Genomic DNA, 23,474 nt, shown 5'->3' on the forward strand with positions numbered 1-23,474 from the left:
AATCAGAAATAATTACAATGATGAAAAAAATTCATAAGAAGAAGAAAACGAAAACTGTGATGAGAAATTGAAAATACAATGGTAAGGTCCATCAATATTTAGATTTTGTAATTTATGTGAGAAATCATTTTCATAAAATTGGATTGAGGAAAGTTGTTTTTTATTATTTTGTTTATCTATGGGGTCAAATCAGGATTCGCTGAAAGTTATTGAAAAACTATTCATTTCTTCCATCCATCCATTTTCCTAACCTACCATGTCCCTTTTTTAGGGTCACTAGGCTGCTGGAGCCTGTCACAGCTAATGAAAAACCTTATTGTAAATGTTTTAAAATGACAGTGAAAATTTGAAAACAATTTTTAAAAAGTGCAGATTGTAGATTTGAAGAAAATATTGGAAGTAAAAGGAATAAAAGTACAAATTGAAAAAAAGTATATTGAACTTTAAATTAACCTCTGAGTTGTTGGCGGAACCATTGGCGAGGAGCAACCCCTCCCCCACTTCCCGTCATCCATCTGCATCCATCCACTGGACCATTTTTTTCTTAAAAATAAAATTACGTGTATTTGACCACAAAACAAGTGGACCACAGAATCCATTTCTGATATTTTTCTGTTACTCTGATGTCACTATGGGTGTTTAACCCATGGGTGAAACTTAAAAGAAATTTTGAAGATTTTAAAATATTTTTTGTAAATTTGATGACACAAGCAGCAACAGGCACTGTTTGGGAGTGGAAATAATCATCTGATGTCAATCATGTCCAAATTGCAAAGGGGTTTAAAGCCACACCCCCACTTGAAATTTGGGTAAACACTGAAAACAAGTCTGAACTGAAACTGTAAAGTGAGAACTATAAATAAAATAAAAAAACAACAGTACCAGTATTTAATTTATGTTTTCTTTTCAATTTAGTTTCAATTTGACAATTTTGACAATGTTTAAAGATTTTTATTTCAAATGTACCTTTTTTTATTCAAATTTTTAATATTTCCTTCTAGTTTACAATGTATACTTTGCTTTTTAAAACTGTTTTCAAATTTATGATTTTTATTTTTCAAATGCACAATCTTTTTTTTTCATTTACTTTGGGCTAATCCTGATTTAACCTTGATTTTATCTTTTCTGTTAAAAATGAATAACTAAAAAAATCCCACACAACTGAACTAGTCGTTGAAATCTGATCTGACTGCGCTCGCTGCTTCTCTCCTGACCCTCTTTTTTCTCCTCCTTGCTCTGTCCCGCCTCGTCGTCGTCCCACAATACTCCATCCCCAACCTTAATTATTGTTTACCAGGATAAATCTCTCTTTCTGTCCCTCAGAGTGTATCCTTCACTCCCCGCGTCCAGAGGAACAGAGATGATGCAGTAGTTACATCTGCCGACTGCTGGTCTGCCGCAGACGTCTCCACAAGTTTCTCTGCTCTCTCACAGAAAAATTAGAGGCTGCACAGCGTAAGTCAGGGCTGTAATTAGAATAAGTACTCTATGAATGAAACATGTTTATTTGTTTATTTATGAGACCCCAAAATTCCAGGTCCCAGCCTTTCTGCTCCCCAAGTTTGGGTCGTGTCAGGAGGTGCTGGTACCAGAAGTACTAGTAAAATTCAGAAGCTGGAAGTGTTTCTGAGATCATCGTTTTCATATATCTCATAAACTCCATACTCCTATTTCATTCTGAGCCAAGAGGAAGATCATCACCCAAAACGGTGATTTTTATAATATTAAAGAGACACATTTGGTTTACAAATTCCCCCCGCTTAAGGCTTGTAATTTGGAACAGATCATTTTGGTTGTGTGGAAGACGAGATATTAACTGAGTAATCTATTAACTTTTTTCCCACGTTTTAGCACGGTGCTTTATATGTACATTCTATCATTTGAAATTAGGGTTTCATTTCAGAAATTTGCCTTTTCATTTCAAAAAGTTGCGCTAAGGAGTAGCACAAAAGAAGGAGACCTTTTAGGAGCTTCAAATACAATTTAAAACAAGACACGCCGTCTGACTCTACAGGTCAGGAGACGCCTGGTTTTCCTGTCTGGATGAACCACTTTATCTTTGCTTTTTTGTTGCTTCGCTTTGTATTACCTTTGCCCTGTAAACCCCGATATTTGGCCTACCAATCAGAGACATATGAAGCTCTGATCGAACAGTTGCTTACATGTCTGACTTACATGTCTGAGGTCTTTCCAGGGATCTGCTGTAGCCACTCCTCCAGTTTTGGGGGCATCTAGTGCTCCCTTTACCACTGACACCATTGTCACTATTCACTTTCCATGCTTTCTCCAGTTCATGGGTGTCTGTCATGGGTGTCATGGGTGTTTGTCCAGTTTCTTCATAATTCCCCTTCTTGATGTTGCCATCACAGCACTTCCACATCCACCACAACACTTTTCAAGAGGAAAATAATTATATATATATAATTCTTTAATAGATATATATACCCAAATATATATAATTCTATAATAGGAAAAGAATTATATATATATATATATATATATATATATATATATATATATATATATATATATATATATATATATATATTTACTTGTTAATTGCTTAGAATTATAATTTGATAAATGTGTTAAAAAGACAAGATTCCCATATTTTTTTCCAAGTGGCAGCGTACTTCCCGCCATATGCAGAACAAGAGTCCTTTGTCCATTCCTTAACACTTACCGACACATTTCTTACTTTTATAAGCAGTCAAACAAACTTTCATATACAAACACTTCTCCACATAATCACATTTAACAGCTCAGACCTTTAAAATATATATAACCTCTGCGAACACACTGCAATCAATTGACAACATAGTTATATTTATTCTACATGAAGCAACATTCAAATGCAACATTTTGGACAAAAATTATGTTTGAAAAAATGCCCATCACCAAATGAGGAAAGATACATTTGATCTAATTAACTTTGTATTTAAATAAGTTTCTCCTCTCAAATGATTAAATTCTCTCCACGCCTTCCCTCTTTTTTTGTCCAGCTGCACAGACAGCACAACGGCACAGCAGCGCAGGTACAAGATGACTGAAAGTCCTGCATGTAGACATGATCTTACCTCAGAAGATGGATTGACAGTTCATTAGGTAAGCAACTGCTCTTTTACGGAAAATATTCTCAATGATAGATTTATGCTTTTATGTCAGAACTGTCATTTTTCACGAAAATGAAACATATCCCCCTGAATGACATCACTATTAAATGTGCTGACTTTGGTGATGCACACAATCAATAAACACATTGGCATTTTACGCAAAGTCCATCAAATACCTCATGAGCATCAGCCATGTCAGCATCTATATGCATCAGAATGCTGCAGACTTTATTAGTCATGACCTGAACGACCAACACACAACATGACATCAGGGTTTTGGCAAATTTCCATACTTTAGGTAATGAACACTTTATTTGTCCAAGCTATATGCCGTGTGAGCCAGGAATATTACCTGCTGCCGTGCTCTTGTCACTCTTGGACAACCATGGTGGAACCAAGCACTTTCATCTCAGAAGTAAAATTGCTCATTACTCTCATGGCCGGATGCTGTCTGCACTTAGTCGTTGCCTTTTCAGGCAAAAAGTGCATGAGCCGCGCCATTCTAATTTAGTACAAAAAAAAAAGGAAAATCTTTGAATCTGGTGCTGTGATGTCATCACTCTGAGACACTCTGATATCATTATAATGAGGTAATGGCGGGAAGGGTGTGCAAGTTTATGACTTTGGCACATGCTCAGTTTACCGTCAGCAGACTTTGTTGGGGTACTAATGAGAATAAATGACCACCCTCAAGCCACCCATGTGTGCCTGGGTGTGTCTGCTCTTTTTGTTGGGAAAAGGAGGATGTGCTTTAAAGAATGCAGTAAAGACAGGCATGATGCAAATTGTCCACAAGTGTACTTTGGAAGAAACACATTTGAAGAACACATCAGAGAACGCTGGAGTGTGGCGTGAGCGTGATTCATTTTCCATTGACACATTCTGCTTCAGACAATGGGAACCCACTCAGCAGATGAGTAATTTGGTGAGTCTCAGTCCTAAAATATATCAAATGACCTTTTTTGATGTTTTTTCCTAATTCTTAGTACATTTAAACGCATCTAATTACACAATTTAAAAAACCTTCATTTGTTTTTTGTTGCTTCTTGTCAATTTAAACCTCTGTATCCCATCCCCATACCAACAAAATAAAATAATAAAAAAGAGCAAAAGGTAAAAGGCAGCAACAAAAATATGTAACCATTTCTAATAATGGGTAATGAAAAAATGTTTTAATCCAGAATTTGGCTGAATGGTTTTGGTTTATGATGTTTTTGAAGACCCACTAATAAAGATGGGGTTTTTGTGTGTTTTTAACATGTTGTTGTGGTCGTTTTCTCGCGATGGAGGACATGTGTAAAGAAGATTTCACCTACGAATAGCATTTCTGAGTAGTTCTTTATTCAAATTGTTGTGAATCAAGAGGAGATAAAAAAAAAAGCTGTTTGAAAAAGATAGTATTTGTGAAAGTAGAAAGTTCACTTGGCGGGCCACAAGCTCTCCACTCCGTTCCATTCTGATGCATCCACTAGCAGACAAATAGATCCATGTACGTCTTTGTTTTCCTCCTCTGAGCTGCTATCTGGATCAAAACTGTACAGCTGGATAACTCAAATATGTAAGCTAACGGGAGAGCACAAACAGTGGGGACGGGGTTGCTCCTCAACCAATGCTCTCGCCAACAACTCATAGGTGAATTTTTTAATGAACTCCTGCCGCTCTGCAGAAACTATGTCCTAGAAAACGACAGCTTTTTTGATTTTGGCTAAATGCCGCATAATCAAAGTTTTTAAAAAAAATGGCACTGGGAACGCTTTTATTTATTTATTATTATTTTATTTTATTTTTTTACTTGTCCTGACCAACAGCTGAGCAAACAGATAAGAGCTGAAAGCCTCTTGTGTTGGACATATTTTACTGTTACAATAGGGGTTATCAATCTTTGACACACTACGTGTATATTTGAATTAACCCCTTTTTTGATTTAGGCTAAACTTTATTCATCTTACTCATATTTGTGGCAATTTTTTTGTTGGACTGGATGGAAAAAAAAAGGAGAGAAGAAGGGGGGGTTGATTAAAGAAGGTGGGGGGTAAAACCATTAAGCAGCATAAAGCAATAAGTTGCTGGATGTTTATAATCATTACAGTCAGGTTTATGAGTAATACAAATTTAAAAGGGGCGGGGCCTGTCCACACACACACTCATAACCTGTTAAACATTCCTGTTGGCTCAAAAAATGTTCACATACAAGACATGTCAACATGTACACCATACAACCGATATTCACACACGCATACTTATGCATGTGGACCAACGCATGGGAAACATCTCATTCAGACACGCAAACCACCTGTGCAAAGGTTTAGACAGCACCCACGCTCGAGTGAGTGTCCATGTTCTTCTAAGGTGGATGATGGAATGCGAAAAGAAGGAGGGAGAGCGCCCGGTCATCCCCACACCAAGACCCCCGCCTGGGCAGCAGCGGCAGCCAGGACCCCCCAACACCCACACGGCAGCAGATAGAGAACAGCCGCCGCCCCCCAGGCAATCACATCCGCCACCCGGGCCAGGGCCAGCAGGACCGTCGCAGGGGCCCCCAAAAGCCAGAGAGCAGGGAGGCACAGGGGGACAGAGAGGGCAAGCCCCAGCCCAGCCCAGCCAGGAGAGCAGCCCCCCCACCATACCGGGAGGGCCCAAAGCGTGGCCCCTCCCTAGGAGAGCACCCCCAGCCCCAGACAAGCACTGTCTAGGCTGGGCACTGGGAACGCTTTGAAATTAGATCAAAAGATCATCGGAGTGGGTCTTTAACCTTATTAGCTTAAAGGGATGAGGTAGAGTGGCTGTGATAATGATCTACGGAGAACAGATTGTGACACAAAAACACAAAGACAAAAGAGCTGGTTATAGACTGTTGGAAAAGAGAAACAGAAATGTCTTCAAATACTCATAAATAGGGTCTGTATAGAGATAATAACTGACTAACTTCTTATTTCTTGGAATTTGGATACTTGAGGACCAAACTTGGAGCGTGAAGTCTCTATTTATGCACCCTAAGGAAGTAGTGTCTTCAAGGCGCAGAGAGAGAACAATGGGTTGAAGAGACTCCAGGTGACCTTCTACTTGTGCTCCATAGAGAGCATCCTTACATACGGCAGCCGTCTGCTTTACCAGCTGGACAGTGGCACAGAGGAAAGCGCTCCAGAGAGTGCCAAGCATGGCCCAGGTGACTGTTGACTGCTTTCTTCCTTTAGTGGATGAACTACACAGTTCCCACTGCGTCCAAAAGCCAAAAACATCCTGAACTGCTGCCATCAGGTCAACAATACAAACACATCAAATCACAGCCAAACAGACAGAAAAAGCGTTTTTATTCAGGAGCCACTACTGCCCTAAGCAACCAATGTATTGCTGTTTAGAAGGAGATGTGCAATAAGAGATTTTTTTTCTGCTGATGTAAGTTTTTGCATAATTTTTATCCATTCAAAACTTTCATCTATTTTAAATGGTATGACAGCACTAATAGATTAACAGAACAATAATAATGCTGAGCAATAATAATACTGATCTATTTTTAGATTTGTATTTTTTTTGTATTTTTGATGTTTCACTTTCACATATTTTAACCACCAGAATCTTATTTTAAACATTAAATTGAAAAGCTTTTTAATCTCTCACAGTCATGTTAGTTACTGTATTATATGTGTGTCTACTGAATTATAGTTAGCCATTGGCTGTTTGTGTAAACAAGGTGATATGTGTAAGCAAACACAAAAAAAGAAGATATTAAAGTGTAAAGCAGCTGCTCAACACCTGGTTAAATGTTGATTTTCTTTCTTCCAAAAATTATTCATTGATTCCTTTGCAGACCTGAAAAAGGTTTGTTGCTCATTTTTTTCAATTCCTGTGATTTTTTTTTTAATTTAGTTTCAAATAATGAAACACAAAGAGATAGTGTGCAACCTATCAAACATTTTTCTGTTTCCATCTTTTGTATTATTTATCTGTTTTTTGTCTGCCTGTCTTTTCTGAATAAAATCCATAAAACTTGCTATATCCACTACATGTTTTCCAAAGAGGCTGTATTGGGGCACATTTTAGGTGTAATCTCTTTTTTTGTAACTCTTCTCACATTTTCTTCTTTGCATCTTACAATTCAGTGTTCACTTTTATGCAATTAGAAGATTTGTATTATTTTTTCCATGATCAATTAAATTTGAATCATCTGCAATCTTCAGTCCACTAACTTTGAAAAAGAAGCACAAAAATCCCAAAGAGGAAAAAAAAGGGGAAAAAAATGGCAGCTTTTCTGTAGATTTTACCTCCATAGCAATCATTTTATTTTTTAGTCATCTGGGGTGACGAACAGGTCTATGTAATTTTTAGAAGAATTGGCAAAAGTACATTTTTAGATTTTATTGACAACAGAGTTTTTTTGTTAGTCACAACCACATTCCTAACAGGTTTGTATTGTATATCATATTGTTTTATTCAGCTTGAATTTCGTGTATTGAATTTTCACAATATTGTGGCTAAAAATATGCGAGAAACAAGGAAAGGCTACTTTTGCAAGCTCAGCCCACTAACATCGTTAAAAATCTACAACTTCTAATTCCAACATTTTTCCACGTAGTTTCCCGATGATGATCAATGAGTTAGGAGGCGATTGATTGAAATCCCTTGGAAGAGTTTAAATTCGTAGAAGCTACTAAAGATGTTTCTCTGAAAATTCAAGTTGGTGGCATTTTCCCGAGGTCAAAAGTCAACGAAACTTTAGTTGTGGTTGTAGACTGGTTGTGTGTGTGATATCTTGTGAAGATCTCTTGATCAAACGTTTGATACGCGCATACATACACTGCGAAAATGTAAAAAATGCTCCTATTTTACACTTTGTTACAAAACAGCTGTCCATTTCCTATGGGGATTAGTAAAGTTAAAGTTAAATCTTAATTATCTTTTTAAACCTTCCTTTAGATATCCCCGACACGCGTCCTTCGGTCTGGTTAGTAGATTTTGACAAAATTTTTTTGAGCCTCATTTTTTTTCTACTTGGCCCATTTTATATCTTGATGGTTTCTGCCACTCTCATGTCATACTTTTTTTTTTTGGGGGGGGGTCATTTACTATTTCCAAAATTCTTTGGACTATATGGCAGAGGCAAAATTTTATCTGAAACGCGCAGCAAGACATCAGAATTACGAAAACAATCTGGTCCTTGCAGTCCGGGACTGCTGTGGGACATAAATATAATCAATATCAAGCCTGGTATCAATTTATTATCTGAAATAGTTGATGGTGAAGTGTAATCTGATAATCCTGTGTCATTGACAGCACTTAAAATAAACAGTGTGGAAACACATTTTTTTTCTTGCCAACATAATAGGTTTGTAAATTTTACATGGCTCAATCTGCAGCGGTGACCCGTGGTGTCATTGTCAATTACAGGGTGTTAGGAGTGAATGTGTGACCTCAGCCAGGCTCTCACATGTGCCAAAGTCACCCTGCAGAAATGACATCATGGATAATGATGTCATCCCAAGATTCCAGACCTTCTCCCATACCCTCCTAAATGCTTTTAGGCCTGACTGCACACACGCACACACCGACAAGCATTGGCCGCGCGTGCGCCCGTGCCTCCACACACTGAAGCACGCATGTGTGCTCACAAACAGGAGAAGCCTCTTCCAAGACCGAGTCGTGATATAAACAAGGCAAACACAGCAGATGCGATAAGGATGTCATTTGGACTCAGAACAAATAAAACAAATCTGCAGAACAAAAAGCGACTAATAATAATCTCCAGGTTTTTCTGACAAAACCCAGTCTGCAGATTGTCATAAAGCACAGAGGGAGCTTCTGATTGCAAATACAATCATATATCTAATCAAATTTAGTCAATTTAAAAAATCCATTAAGTAGTGATGAAGCAAAAACATATTGTGCTGCATTTAAATACGAAAAGGCTTATGTTATTTGGATTTACAATAAACTTCAGCTCAGAGTGTGGTTTGTTGAAACTGTTATGCTTATCTGCATTTGCTTACATAGACTCAGCTGAATAATTGGATAATTATGATCGCAGCTGTGGACAGCTATTAAGTCAACTTACTTCTGCACTTTCCCTTTCTCTCAAGTCTTTTTGCAGGCTCCCCCTCGGGCACAGTGCCCAGTCCCTGACCTTTGTAAATAGGTGGCTAATCTAAAGCATGTGGGAGCAAATTGGAAACACTGAGCTTTTGAAACTGTGGACAATTTTTTTTTGCAAATGTTAAGTTCTCCCAGGAGATCCCATCAGAAGAAATGACCCAAAACATGTCAGCGTTAGGGGGGACATCTAGGCCCACGGGGTGAAGGCTGGGCAAAAAGTGGGAGGAGACAAGTGTAAGAGGTGGGCGGAGATCAACTGAGGGCCACGAGACAGAGTTGAAAATGTGAAAGTTCCTCAGAGTTATCCACCTCTGACACCATCGTTATGACTGTCCTCTTCATCTGCCACACTGTTTCATTTATGCCGCCCACACAGCTACCTCCTGCATGAGGGAGAGCTACATGATCTGTGCAGGACAACAGGTGCATGCAAAGCTGGAGTGCACGTGCACTGTGTGTGGGTGTGTGTGTGTGTGTGTCTGAGAAAGTACATGTGCTTGTGCACATGCAGCTCTTTATGTTCAGATCTGCAAGAAAAACAGAACAGCTCAGCCCCCTGAACACACCAAAAGGGTCAGTAATAGTAATTCATGGACATACAAAAGCATTAATTAACTGCACAAGGCTCATTTAAACAATTAAATACACATTTTTAAACAAAATAATATTGATTAACTTCATCAATACACAAATACATTAAAAAATCTTTGACATTTTTAAATATTCAACACTGAATTGCAAATGAACCTGTTCTTTCAGCTTGGTTTCACCAATTAAAAAATACAAAAATTGGGATAGCAACCCAAACTTTAATCATACCATTATGTTTTGGGCAAATTGAAGCCAGAAAAGAAGAAGGTAAAAAACTCACAGGCATTACTAAGTGTCTCTTACTGCTTTCAAGTGAAGGAAGAGATTAGCTTCAACCAGTGGAATTAAAAAGCCTCGATGTGTGTTTGCAGAATGTCATACAGGCAAAACATCAGCAATGATTTTGGAAATCAGTTTCGGAAAGGTTGAGTAATTTTCTATTCTACTGTTTAGAGCAGAGTGATTTATCAAAACATGAAGAATGTGTAAATGTGGATACTGCAACAACCACAAAAATTGATTTTTTTTTCAAACAGAATATACATGATATTGTTTTCTTTCAGACTTTCCTCTTGCTCGTAAAACTACGTTCACACCGTTCATGTGACGCTCGCTCTTGAATGCTCTAAATGCACATTCTTGAACGCGCAGTCAGCCCATGGTGTTCACACTGGACGAGCAGGGAGGGGCTTTTTTTTCCTACAGTTTACGAGCACTCGTCCGCCACTTACAGTTGGAAGAGGTTTGGTCCTGCCAGGACAGAACTGAGGGCTGGACTCAGATGCAGGGTTAAGAGCTTTTAATTTTAGATAACAGCTTGTGCTGCGACAGGGGATAATACCAAACACACTTGCACCGGACAAAGGGAAACTCATACTATTTAAGACATGAGAAGGAAATCACAGGTGGAAACAATCAGGGAGAATTAAACAGTCACACCTGTAGGGAAACACACCGGGGCAGGAAGTAACGAGAGGAGAGTTAGTGTTTCAAAATAAAACAGGAAGTGCAACACGAGACAATACAGGTGACAGAAATTGACCAAAAGTGCACAACTCAGGACATAACATAAGACTGACGAGACATGAGAGGTGTGAAAGGTCAAAGCGGCGCAAATCTTGTGAATCTTGCTCCAAGCTTTTCCTTTCACATCTCTATGTAATATGAAAGACTTAATGTCATAGAATTCTGGCCAGGCACAAATTACAATTTTTTATTTCTCCGTCGTGATCAATTTTCAAATGGTACTTGTACAAATGGTTGGTACTTCCGTGAACGAAAAGAGACAGCATCCACTGGTCACTACCAAATTCAAGTCCCTGAGTGGTCAAAGTTTAACTGGTTTAACTTTCAACGCACATTCAGTGGCCGCGTGTTTTGTACGTAAATCCTGAAAACGGTGGTAGAAAATTGTGTAGCGATGTGTGAATGTGATCGAGAGTCTAGTCATTAGTAAGGTCAGAGTATTGGCCCCATACTGACTCCATACGTTCATGGGGTGTATATTTTGATACATTAACACCTGTAGGACACCTGTAGGTCACCTACACATACTACACTCTGATTTTTGATTTCCTCATCTGAACAGTACCTGAACAGTTCTAACGGGTGCCTTGCACTGTTTGCAGGATATGGGGGGTGGAAAAAAATGAAAAATCCATATGACACACTTGCGTCACACTTACTTTTACTCTCGTACCCTTTCATGTGTTCACTACGACCTGTCATCCGCATCATGCCTGTAGCAAAAATGTGCATGAACATTTTCACTCTACGGGCTCACAGAGCAGTCTATAATCTGAAATTTTCGTGTGAGCTTCCAGCATGCCCTGTACAGGTTTGCCTATTTTTTGCCTGCATACAACCCGTATCCAAGACACTTGTATTAAGCAAAAAACCAGGCTCCAGTTTTCCAGAGAAAATCTGGACTGCCTCGTCTCCATTTCCAAGCTTCGTCGTTGATCTATATTTAGCTCAGGTCCCCTTTGGAGGCTGAAGCAGGTTGAGGTGACGGGGGCCTTGGCCTGTACTCCAGAGACAGACGGGTGAACACCATGATCAAAACCACAACTCTTGTTATAGAAGCTGCAGGAGTTTTATTAAATCACCTACTCAGAAAACACATTAAAACCTGTATTTTACTGCCTTAAACTGGTCATGATTATGATGCCATGTTGGGGTCCCATGGTGAAAACAACAGATTTCATTGGCAGACTGTAAAACCACTATTAAGCATCGCCACATTAAAAAGCCCCAACCACGCTTCAATATCTGGAAACTTCCAACGTGTAATTTTGGAGCCGCTTTTACAGGCGCACAGTCTCCAAAGCTCTCACTAATGTCCCCTCGATAGAAGAAAAAACACATCAGAAATGCTGCGGCTTTAACTCACTGCCATAATGATTTTAGTGCTACTGCTCTTGATGCTTTTGCCCACTGCTGCTGGTTCAAGCAACTTGCTGATCCCCATACTGTACAGGATGACATCACGGTTTCTTGCAGCGCCAACTCGGCTCAATAAAACTCAGACATGATTCAGTGTTGGAGTGGCTCTTCCACAGACTTGTGTGAAAAGTGAAAAATTGGTCATTACTAAAAGTTTGGATTGCTGGATTGCTAAAGAGTTCGATGGAAAGCATTAAGGAAAATGAATCATTACAAGTCAACCTCTCCTCCTCCGCGCTGGACCAAAAAAAAAAAAAACCTTTACTCTTTTGATCCTTGTATCGGTTCATTTGGAAGTGAGATTTCATCAAATGAAATCAGTTTCAATCATTCATGTGTCTTTAATCTCTGGTTCTACTCTTTTATCATCATTTCTTCCTAGTTTATGCAGTTTGTAAACGTGACATGCAAAAAGAGAAAAACACTTTTGGACTTTTGAACAACCAAATATCTAAGATGAGTTACAAGTTAAGTTACAAGTTAAAGGGAAAACAGAATTAAAACTTTTTTTTTTAAAGAGATCGGTTTAAATACAATCTTTATTTCTAAAGTCTCACAGATGTTGGAAACCAGAGAAGAAAGAAGTAGCTGCTGTGGTTAGCCTCTAGCAGACCAAACAAGTACATGATTCCTCCAAACAGCATAATTGCTCATAACAAATAGACAGTACTGAGAATAAAAAGGGAAAATAGAAATAGACAACACTACATTTAGCTGACTGGTTGAAAATGTCTCATTTATGATGTATTTAAAATGTAATTTTTATTTAAATCATGGAACTCCACCAGTTCTAAAGGAAATAAATCAGAAAGTTGGAGGTATTAGATGAGCTTGTGCCACTTCTGCATCCTTATACCCACAGCTACATGATTTACACAGAGTGGGGATCACATACTAGGGAGGACAAAGATTTTAAAAAAATGAGATGTAATAAATTGGGTTTCTCGTCAGTTCTCACAGGTTTATGATGTTGTAGCCTGACCTCTCACAGGATCATTCTGACTGCTAAACTTTTAAGGAAATGGTTACAGCTTGTCTAGATTTGAGTCATTCATTTGGGGATCTGATCCTGCTCATAACACTTGCTGGGTAAGATCATACTTCCTGTATTTGACTTAACCTGTTCAAAGGAAAGGTGGAATTGGAACCTGCACAAGCGAATGGGTCACCTCGCTTCAGAGAACACACACAACTTAGCATCATCAGATACAAAAAAAGCCAACAATGAGTTGTGAACCTTTTTACCTGGAGACCACACAGCAAACCACCACGCAAACACACAGGCTGATAGTGATCATGTGTTGATTCCTCTTCTTTCCAAAATCTAAGCACTGATCCAGGAGAGAATTCCAAGTCTCACACGTTGAACGTTGGGAAGAGTCCTGCGGGCCCGAGAAAGACAAACAGAATCAGACAACCATGTATGCTCAGTTTAGGATCACATGACCGTGCATGTTTTTGGACTAAGGAAGCAGTGCAATTACACACTGCAAAAATGAAAGTGGAAAAGCCATATTGTTTCAAGAAAAAGGGTTCTATTATTTGTCTCTTAAGAAAAATCTTACTAAGGAAGTTTTTCAAATAACAAAATAATCTTAGTTTGAGAAAACATGTCTTAGTGACTATTTGTTCCCTTAAAATGAGAATTCTTGGAAAGACTATTTTTCTCACCCCATTAGTAAAAGTTTGGCTTATATTTCAAATTTCAGCATTTTGTACCTATTTAGCGCACCTATTTTTGCAGTACAAAAAAGGCACACATGAAAGACCTCGAATCAGATTCAAATTTAGCACCTCAGTTCTGCCTAACAATACCTCCCCTGCTTTCTTTTAGAAGACGACACACCTGAAGCTGGATAAGACCACATTTGCTGTGTTCTGTGATACAGATGCCAATTATAATTTATTCAACACCAATGCTCATATTAAAGAGTCAAATTGTTTTGTTAAATATGAAATCTTAAAAAATGATAACTTGTGACGTTTGATTAACACATGAGTGTTAGCACTTTTTTTGTAAAAAGAAAAAGAAAGAAAGAAAGAAAGAAAGAAAGAAAGAAAGAAAGAAAGAAAGAAAGAAAGAAAGAAAGAAAGAAAGAAAGAAAGAAAGAAAGAAAGAAAGAAAGAAAGAAAGAAAGAAAGAAAGAAAGAAAGAAAGAAAGAAAGAAAGAAAGAAAGGAAGGAAGGAAGAAAGAAAGAAAGAAAGACAAACTTGTCAAGTACGCTAAGTGTTTATCCGGCAAATGGCATTCAATGTTAAACCTTAAAGCTTGCAACATCAAAGAACTGATAGAAAAAACAGTTTTTTAGGACCAAGATGTTTATTAGCCAATTGAGAAAATCCAAAAAGAATTTCTGCATTATATATACTGTATCTTAATAAGATGGTATCAATTATTATACTTTTGGTTACAACAATGTTAGTTTTAGGACCTACTCCAATGAAAAAGGTCTGTTTATACTGTTTTTGTACAGTTTTTCTGATGATGGGGGACGTCAAGAAAATTAAGGTTATGATAGCATTTCTGAGTATTTTTTCCATTTATGTTGTTGTGAATAGTGACATACAGTAGGTGCTATGGTTGAGGGGCCTCAATCTCCATGCTCCGCTCCATTCTGATGCTTCCACTTACAGAAAAAACATCCATTTGTGTCTTTGTTTTCCTCGTCTGAGCTGAATCTGGATCAAAACTGTACGGCTGGACAGCTCCAATACTGCTCGTCATTTTTTTGCACCAGTAATGTTAGGTTGGAGGTATGAGGAGCTGTAAGCTAGTGGGAGCGTTTTTAAACAGAAAGATGTTGGGAAGCAAGGCCCACAACTCTGAGGCAAATTTTGAATCAACAACTGCCGCTCTGCAGAAACTATGTCCTAAAAAAATGACACAGGTTTTGTCATTTTGGCTGAAAACGGCATAATCATAATTAAAAGACCGCTTAGAGACTTTTAAAATAGATGAACAGAAGATCTGAGTGAGACTTTAAGATGCAAAAATATTGACAAGAATGTTCAGGGAAAAAGCACCTTATTGATCCGCTGTCTTAAATTTGATCCAAATGTTTTGGACATGGTGTAACTGTTTTACAAAGAATTCTTTATCAACAAATGTTTCATTCATTCAATACAGCAAGTAGTCCTTAAAAATTAATGGCAATAGATTAGTTATTCTCACCATAAAAATTTAAAAGTTACCTAAATTTGTCCCGTCAAAAGTGTTATTGAGATTTCATGAAAGCAGCCATTTTGAAATTAGCTGGAAAAGCCCTCTATTGCCCCTAGTGGAATGATGATGAACTACAGGACAGAAAACATGGACCAAGTTACATACAATGGGTTTTTAGGGAAAGTTTTGATCATGCTAATAATATATAAATGTATCAACTATAATATGAATAGTTATGTATTAATAATCAACATATACAATATCAGTAACTTCGCCGTGTGCTGAAAATGTTTTCCCATATTAAGAGTTTTGATTTGAAATAGATTAGCTCACACAGCAGGGAGTGAATGGGAATATTTTACTCCTTTCAATCCATTTGTTTACCACAAGTTTGAACCAGGCTGTTAAGATTTATATATAACTGTGTTAAGAACAGACAAAAGAGCCAAGAAGAATTCAGACAGTCTGTGGCTCTCCTCCACGCTCCACTTTTTTGTCTTAATGACTGGGCTTTGTGGTGTTACAGTGGCAGCAATGTTGTATAATTAAGCTGACTCGCCCCTCTGTGCCCATCCCCTCCCTGAGACCTCGCCACACCTCTCTACGCTTCCACACCAGACCAGCTCCAAACACCACGCCGCCTCCCTCTTCTGTACATCCACCACTCTCCATCCACTCGACCCGGGTCTCTGCTAGTTCTTGCCAAGCAAGGCGGTCTGGCCAATCATCTGGCATGGCGGGTCCGAGGCGAGCATCACCTTTTCTCTGAGGAGCAAAACTGCAAGGGAGGAGGAAAAATGAGAGAGTGTTGGAGGGGGGGGGCATGTGCTCATACACACAGCACAAACACACACACACTGAACAGTGATGTCATCTGAAATGACATCATCCTATGGAAAACAGCCAGCAGATCTGATGGGTTAGCATCCTCCAGTGAGTTAAAGCGAGAGAACAAGAGACGGAGTAAGACATTTGCAAATGAAAAAAGAGGGGGGAAAAGGGAAAATGCATTTTAAAAGGGACAAAGCCCCTTACTAGAATTTCTATTGTTTTCCAAAATCGGAGCTTCTTGGTGTTTGAAAAAATGTCACATTTTAAGGAAATACACAGCAGGTGCAGTCAGGCTGACAGGAGCAAGAACAGGTAATGAAAGTGCAGCCATAGTGGAAATGAATCAATAGCAGAGAGCTAATACTGACACTCACAGAAATGTGCATGTTTACTGCAGCAGCACATTCACAGCGGATGCACCGTATACTCCCAAGAACTCAAAAGCGTGCATGCTCGTGGAGTCACAGATAAACACGCTCTGTCACTCTCCGGGTTCGTGGTGGGGCCACCTGTGCCTCTGCATGTTTCCATTGTTGTCCACTTGGCTGTGCTGTGCTCCCAACATGTCTGCCATCTGAAACCAGACACCTATGGACCAAGCATCCTGCCTGCCTATTACACCTCTTCATCTCCAGAGCCACTGCGGATGCTGAGGACTTTATCCCCGGGATAACACACGTGCTATACATTAATACCTTTTTTTTTATTCTGTTTATAAGAAAAAACTGCAAAGTCAGCATCTTTTTTCCCAAAATAAATTCAAGCAAATGGTTTGTAGATTTTTTTGTATTTATCTACTGCAGAAAAAATATGAGACACCAAAAACTCTTTGCTGCAAGAAAAAAAATGCACACCTGTCCAAAATATAATGCATATTTTTTAAAAATTAAGCTTGAACTATAATTAAAAACAAAGGCAAAGTCTGTTTTTGACTTTCTCTGCATCAGAAATTCCTTTTTCTAGATATTGTAGACAAGGCTCAAGCTGCTCAGAATCAAATCATACAACCTTCCCTCCAAAATTAAAATATGTAAAAAATAAAAAAAATAAAACTATGCCTTTAATGAACTGCCTCTGGTGCTCAAAGTGCTCCTTAAAGAGCCAATTGATGGAGGAAAGCTTCTAATACACGATGATCTAATCTTCCTTCACTGCTGTTAGCAGCAAACTGACTCAACAGTATAAATAGAGAGGCATGTTGCGTGGGACAAAGAGGAGCAGGAAGGAGGGAGGGAACGAAGGAGGGCTCGTCGTGATGTGAGGTTGTGATTCCACAATGAGGCAAAAATAAGATAAGGTCAGCAAAGACCTGACCAAAATAGTAACAATAAAGCTGAAAACTGCACAACCAATCTGGCTTTAAGAAGCTGTCATTACTCAGACTTTACTCTCACAATAGCTGTGCTGGTAAACTGTGTTGTTAGGCAATATGGTTTTGGAACAAAGAAGAAGTGGAAGAGTTTAGTGAACACTTCCCCTAAAGGTCTCCACACTTTAATGGAGTGTTTTACTGGAACGACTGTGTATCCAATGCCTGACAAAAGAGAGCACATTTCAGGTAGACTGTCACATGCATAACAGGTTAATAATTCACAACAACAGAAATTAGTTTTTACTTGACAGAACACAGAAACGAACCCGCTGGTTTTTGCTTTCAAGCTCTGAGAGGATCGATTACTCGCAGTTACATGTAAATATTTGCTGAATTGCATCCCATGCTACACGTTGCCCATTTTTGGTTATATTTGTCACAACCCGTTCCACTCATTCCTACCTTTGTTCTCGTCTCTGCAGCATTGGTTTGGCAACGCCGGCACACTCCTCCTCTTTTCCGATCTTAGTCACAGGCCTCACTTACGAGGCAGGAGTTGAAGCTTTGCACCAGATGACATGTTTGGCCACTTCCTTGATTTTTCCCTCTGTGCCTTTATCTTTCTCTGCAGGTTTGGAACATAAAGACAAATTCAGCTGCAAGAGTTTTTTAAAGTTACTCTTGTCTAAAGAAATAACAGGAACAATATCCGCCAGGAATGATTTTTATTACAATTTCTTTTACTGTTTTTAACCCTGTAGAATTCATTTGTGACAGCTGATTCCTGTCTGCCCTGCCTTTACCTGAAGACGGACTCCAGCAGAATCCTGCTTGGGAGAATGTATGTGTGGAAAAAAGATGGAGGGATAAAAAAAATTATTAAAAATCACAGAAGAAATTTGATGATGTTCAAAAATTAACTATAGAGCAATAAAGTGAATTCTATTTTTGCAAACATTAGTAATGAATTCATTCAGTAATAACACTGTCAAGCCCAGTAGATCAAAGAACAGACAGAATTTTATTTTTTACGGAATTAGGAGTGTTTATTAAACCCTTTGATGAAAACAGATGTCAATGCCATTTTCTATTAGACACAGACAGCATCACTGATTAAACATTTGGCGATTTCTTAAGTTTTTGCTCACTAAAATGTTAGTTTAAGACGAAAAAATATTATCACCTTATTTACCTGCAGTCTCAAATTTGATCCACACTTTTTTAACATAATTTACTTGTATATTGAGTTAATTATCAACAGATATTGTTTGATTTTAATGCAGCAAGTTGTCATTTAAAATATGTATACCATTTGATGAGTTATTTTCACCATAGAGTTTGGAAAATAAGCTAAATTTTCCCACCAAATGTGTTTTGGAGATTTCACCGAAGCAGCCATTTTGAAATGAGTAGGAAAAGCCTTTCTACTGCCCCTAGTGGAATGCTGATTAACTACAGGCCAGAAAACATGGACCAAGTTATATACAAGGAACATTTGGATCATGCTATTGAGATAGGGGTCTAAGAAATGCTTGTATATCTAAATGCATATGGGATTAAAATGGTTGCTGTATGTTGCTGACTGTAAAAAGCATACAGTGATGCAGTCCAAAAAGATGAAAACTTAGATTTACAAGTGAAAACTTTCATGTCATTTTAGTTTTGAGTGCTTAAAAAGATGGAGCGGGGGGGTTTTAGTGGTCATTTAGCAGCCTGAGACCCGGGGACGTTGTCAAAATCGCAGGAAAAAGAAAGAGAAAAACTATGTTTACTCAAACTGTGTGATGTCTTTCACATAAATTAAGGTGAACCTTTTGTAGATGTACAGAAAGGAGGCCCTGGCGTAAGTCATTGAGTCAACATTTTCTCTGAAAATTGTTTGGCTTGGGTCACAAGGTTACCTGTTGATTACTATTGTGTTGCTTGACAAAGCAGGGCAGGACAAAAAATGTTCACAGAACAAACCTGGTGTCCCCAGGGACTCAAACTCTGTATATATGGCATCTTTTGTGCAAAGTCAATGAGTATTGAGGTTCTATGCATGTTTGACTTCCTGTCAACTTGTTTCAGGTTCTGCTATCTGTCTTATTTACAGGAGAGAAGACATTCTTATTAAACCAGCATAAGTGATCATGAATTTACATAAGAATCAATATAACAGCACCCGTATTTGAATAGTTTTTATGTGTCCTATGGTTTTAAAAGGATCTTTAGGAATATATAAAAAAATATGCGTTTTGGTTTTTTTTTTTGCAAACAAGCCTTTAACAAAATAAAATTTCTAAATTATCAGAATGTAAACCTGTTAATAACGTTTTTGCAATAATGCGTTAAAGTTTTTTTTCTGAACTCTCATATGTAAAAAGGCAGAGATTGCTTCAGGCGTTTTACATGGTGATAGATCTTCTTTATCAGTGTAAAAGTAATACTACATAACAAGCTTTAGGTTCTGTTTTGTGAAGCACAAAAACCCTGAATGAGTCCAACAATTCAGAAGGTGGAGGCTTTATTGGTGCTTACTGTACTGTAACTTGCTGCAGCTGCAAACTGAATATCTCTGAATGACACGCTTGTAACTTAAGCAGAAATGTTTAGTCCATAAAGTGTCATTGGAGAAGCTCAAGATCTCTACTGTTCTTCAACAAAAAAGGGGAAAAAGACTCTTTAAAGTTACATATGAAACTGTCTCTAATTATCCCCTCAACGGATTAAGGCATGAACTTTTTCCCCTCCTTTTTTTCCCTGTTCCAACTCATCAACCAGCCGTCTCTGTTGACCTACTTCTGCAGTGGACACAGGAAGCTGTAGAAGAGACAGGCCTCACCCAAAGTCTCCTCTCTGGTCCCGATAGATGCTTTGGATTTAAACACGGTCACTGAGAGACAGAGAAGGACAGAAGCGGTCAGAGAAAAAGCTAAAGGCATTCTCATCCATAACTTCATTGGCATTTTATCCATCAGGTTAATTGAGTGCACATCATTGATCTTTTATGTGTCCCCAGCTGACAAGGATAGCATTGACTGAATGCAGTTGTTTGCAGCTGGTCGAGTATTTTCATCCAAAATGACTTGAGTGTAAACTATGGGGTAGTTGTGACACATGTGTTGCATTCACTTTGAGAAATGTTCCCTCATTTTGGTGCCGGCAGGGCACTTCTTCCACTCAAATCTGAGCTGGAATTATTTGTCATTTGCTTCCAAAATGTCATTAACTGAAGTTAGAATGTCTTTTATTTCAAACAGGTAGCTCAGATCTTTAAAAAAAGAAAAAAATATTTTCTCTGCGTGGAAACCGACTGAGACAATTAAAATGCAAGAACACACCACAATAACACACAAAAAGACACGTGGGTTTGTGCGTTTTTTTTCTTTTGACTCATACAGATTCTTCCCACACAATATGACCTTTCAGAGGCTTTTCGTATTTTTAATATCCAAATTGGGTGAGACTAAACTCCTGCACAACTAAATGCGCTCTTTGGTGGTAAAGTTTTATTTAGATAAATAGAAGCATCAACTTTTGTGCTTTTAGGCAGCTACGTCTACAGGAAGGAAATGTGGGACATTTTGAACAATATAACTTCATTTTTTTATCTGTTTTTATCCCAAACCCGAAATATTAAAGGTTCTTTTTAATATATATGGAAAAATTGTAAGAATTTACAGAACAAACTCCCCGTCAAGAGATTTTCATTCAACAAGAAATTCATCTTTCGGTTTACGCGGACGCGTTATTGCGCATGTGCGTCTCGCGTTTTCAGTAAGTCGAAAAGTGTTTGGGCGACCACACTTCTATTATGAAACACAAGGAGACATAATATTACAAGCATACAAACCCACACAAACTTTCATGAATGCTATACAAAGCGTCATATGAGTTTGAGTAGAGTTTTTTTATTTACGTTTTCATTTTAATGTGTTCTCGCCCACTGATGATGGACAGATATCTAAATGACAACAAAATTAATAAACGGGTGTCTGGATTTTAAAATCTATCCATGACTATTTAGCAATCTTACTCATCGGTGACATTTAGGCTGAGAACTGCAGCCCCATCACATAATTGCGCCTGATCACTGTCTCTTCTTTGCATCCTGACTCCCACACACCGCGCAAATATTCAAATCCCGCTAAATGCGTGACACCATCAGAAACAGGACACAAACCTCGTTTGTGTTCAGGTCATTCAGTGTTCATTTGCACAACTGCTCAAGCCAAGAAGCTCATAATCAAAGTGAGTAAAATGAGCCCGTGACGCCTCGTTTCTAAAATTTGCAGTTTGTTTGGCTTTCTTCAGGCTAGATATTTAATAAAGATTGAGATAAATAAAAAAATATCCCCTAACCCATTTGTCCACGCAAAATATTTCTAATGTGGAGATGAAAATTCTGAAAAAATGCAGTTTCTGCTTATAATTTTGAATTTTAAAAAATCCTGGGAAAAATGACACATTTCCAGTTTTAAATAAGGAAACGGGTCATTCCGTCTGTTTAAACATTATAATGCATCTTCTTTAAATGTCCTCGTGCAGTTAAAGTAAGCACATTTGGAATACATTTTATGAGAAACAATGTTTGGCGCAACAGGAAGTAGTGCTTCAACCTAATTTTCTTAACTTTTTTGTCACAGAGAAAACGTTTATATCAGTCCACGTGCCATACTTAAAGCAGTGTGAGTTTATAAACTCTGGTTACCCTTTCTCCTGTTTTATTGAGCATGAAGTGTCGTTATTGACAGTTGTGCGTGTGTTTCCTTCTCAGTAAAAACGAGAATCCATCTGAAAAAAGGCCTCTGCGTGTCAAACTATCCCTCTTGTTTTGTCAGTCCCCAATTTTGGGGCAATTGATGCGTTGACCTCTTCCTAATAATGCCGGTAAATATCTTTTGGGAAAGAATTTAAGTAGTGCATTTCATCTGAACACTTGTTTGAATAGCTCTGCGCCGTTATGTTTCGCAGCTTAACGGGTACAGAGTGTTTTACACCCTGAACTTCTGCTCAAAGTTGACTTAAAAGCGCGTGCAGACTTTGGGGACCTATACTTTTTTCATGTTTGAGTTGCTGTCAAACAGCACATTTAATATATTCAAATGCTTTTTGCAAAGCATTACTTATATAAGGACCCGTTTCTTTGAAAATAAATATGGTTTAAAGACATTTGGAGACGCACCGTTAAGCAGACGTGCCTCCATAGTTTCATCTCGGCCTCTGAAACTCACTTCCCTTTTGCAGGTACACGCTGTCTCTTCACTCGGCCTTCGTGTCATCAAGAATCCTGTCTGCGCTCTGAGGTCAAAATGATGAACAGTGGAAGGAAGAAGACTGGCAGTGACTTTAGAAATTGTCTGAAGGCTCGTAAGCGCGCGCAAAGACTCTGGGGGTGGGTGGTGATAGTGACTTCACTGATACGAACGACTTCCTGACGCAACGCCACTGTAACAGAGCGGGGAAACAGGGTGTTCACCTTTCATCCGATGAACCTTCATGATCCTATTTCTGCATAGTAAGCCGTCTCAGACGTCCCTGCCCTCTGCTCGGGAACACTTGTCTGTCCGTCAATGAGACTATTCTTGCTTATGTAGTTGTGTATTTTCCAATTATTTTGGACCTTGTTACATTTGCTTTCAACTGAGAAATTCCACAAATCAGTGAGTAACCAAGTTAAATTTGCGCATTTTTTTCTCTTATTTGTCTCCCTGAGGACTTTTAGTTTGTGGGGCATGGATAAAAGTCACATTTACCGAACTGCGCTACAAACGGACACTCGCGCGTGCCCCTTAGCTCTTCTGGGGGAAGTTTTCATTGCTGCACTGCACGCCTTAGAATCCCGTAGAGTTTTAAGACAGGAGGCGCGCGCATGCATGCATGCAGGCGCCGCGGAGTGTGAGCCAGTGGATAGAAATCGGCGCCGTTGATGCCTCAGCTCCATACGCG

At 38.6% G+C, this 23,474-nt stretch overlaps 1 long non-coding RNA gene across 1 annotated transcript; it reads right to left on the reverse strand.

Annotated features, from left to right (window-relative positions):
* Nucleotides 1-18,054: 18,054 nt before the first annotated feature.
* Nucleotides 18,055-22,842, reverse strand: LOC110017391 (uncharacterized). Its single transcript, XR_002292773.3, has 3 exons — nt 22,711-22,842; nt 20,325-20,418; nt 18,055-18,168 (listed from the first exon to the last, which is right to left on the reverse strand). It is a non-coding gene; the product is annotated as an uncharacterized LOC110017391 (long non-coding RNA).
* Nucleotides 22,843-23,474: the final 632 nt, after the last annotated feature.

The sequence above is a fragment of the Oryzias latipes genome, chromosome 21 (assembly GCF_053564925.1).
Source record: "Oryzias latipes strain Hd-rR chromosome 21, Olatipes_Hd-rR_3.1".
Taxonomy (NCBI): Eukaryota; Metazoa; Chordata; class Actinopteri; order Beloniformes; family Adrianichthyidae; genus Oryzias; species Oryzias latipes.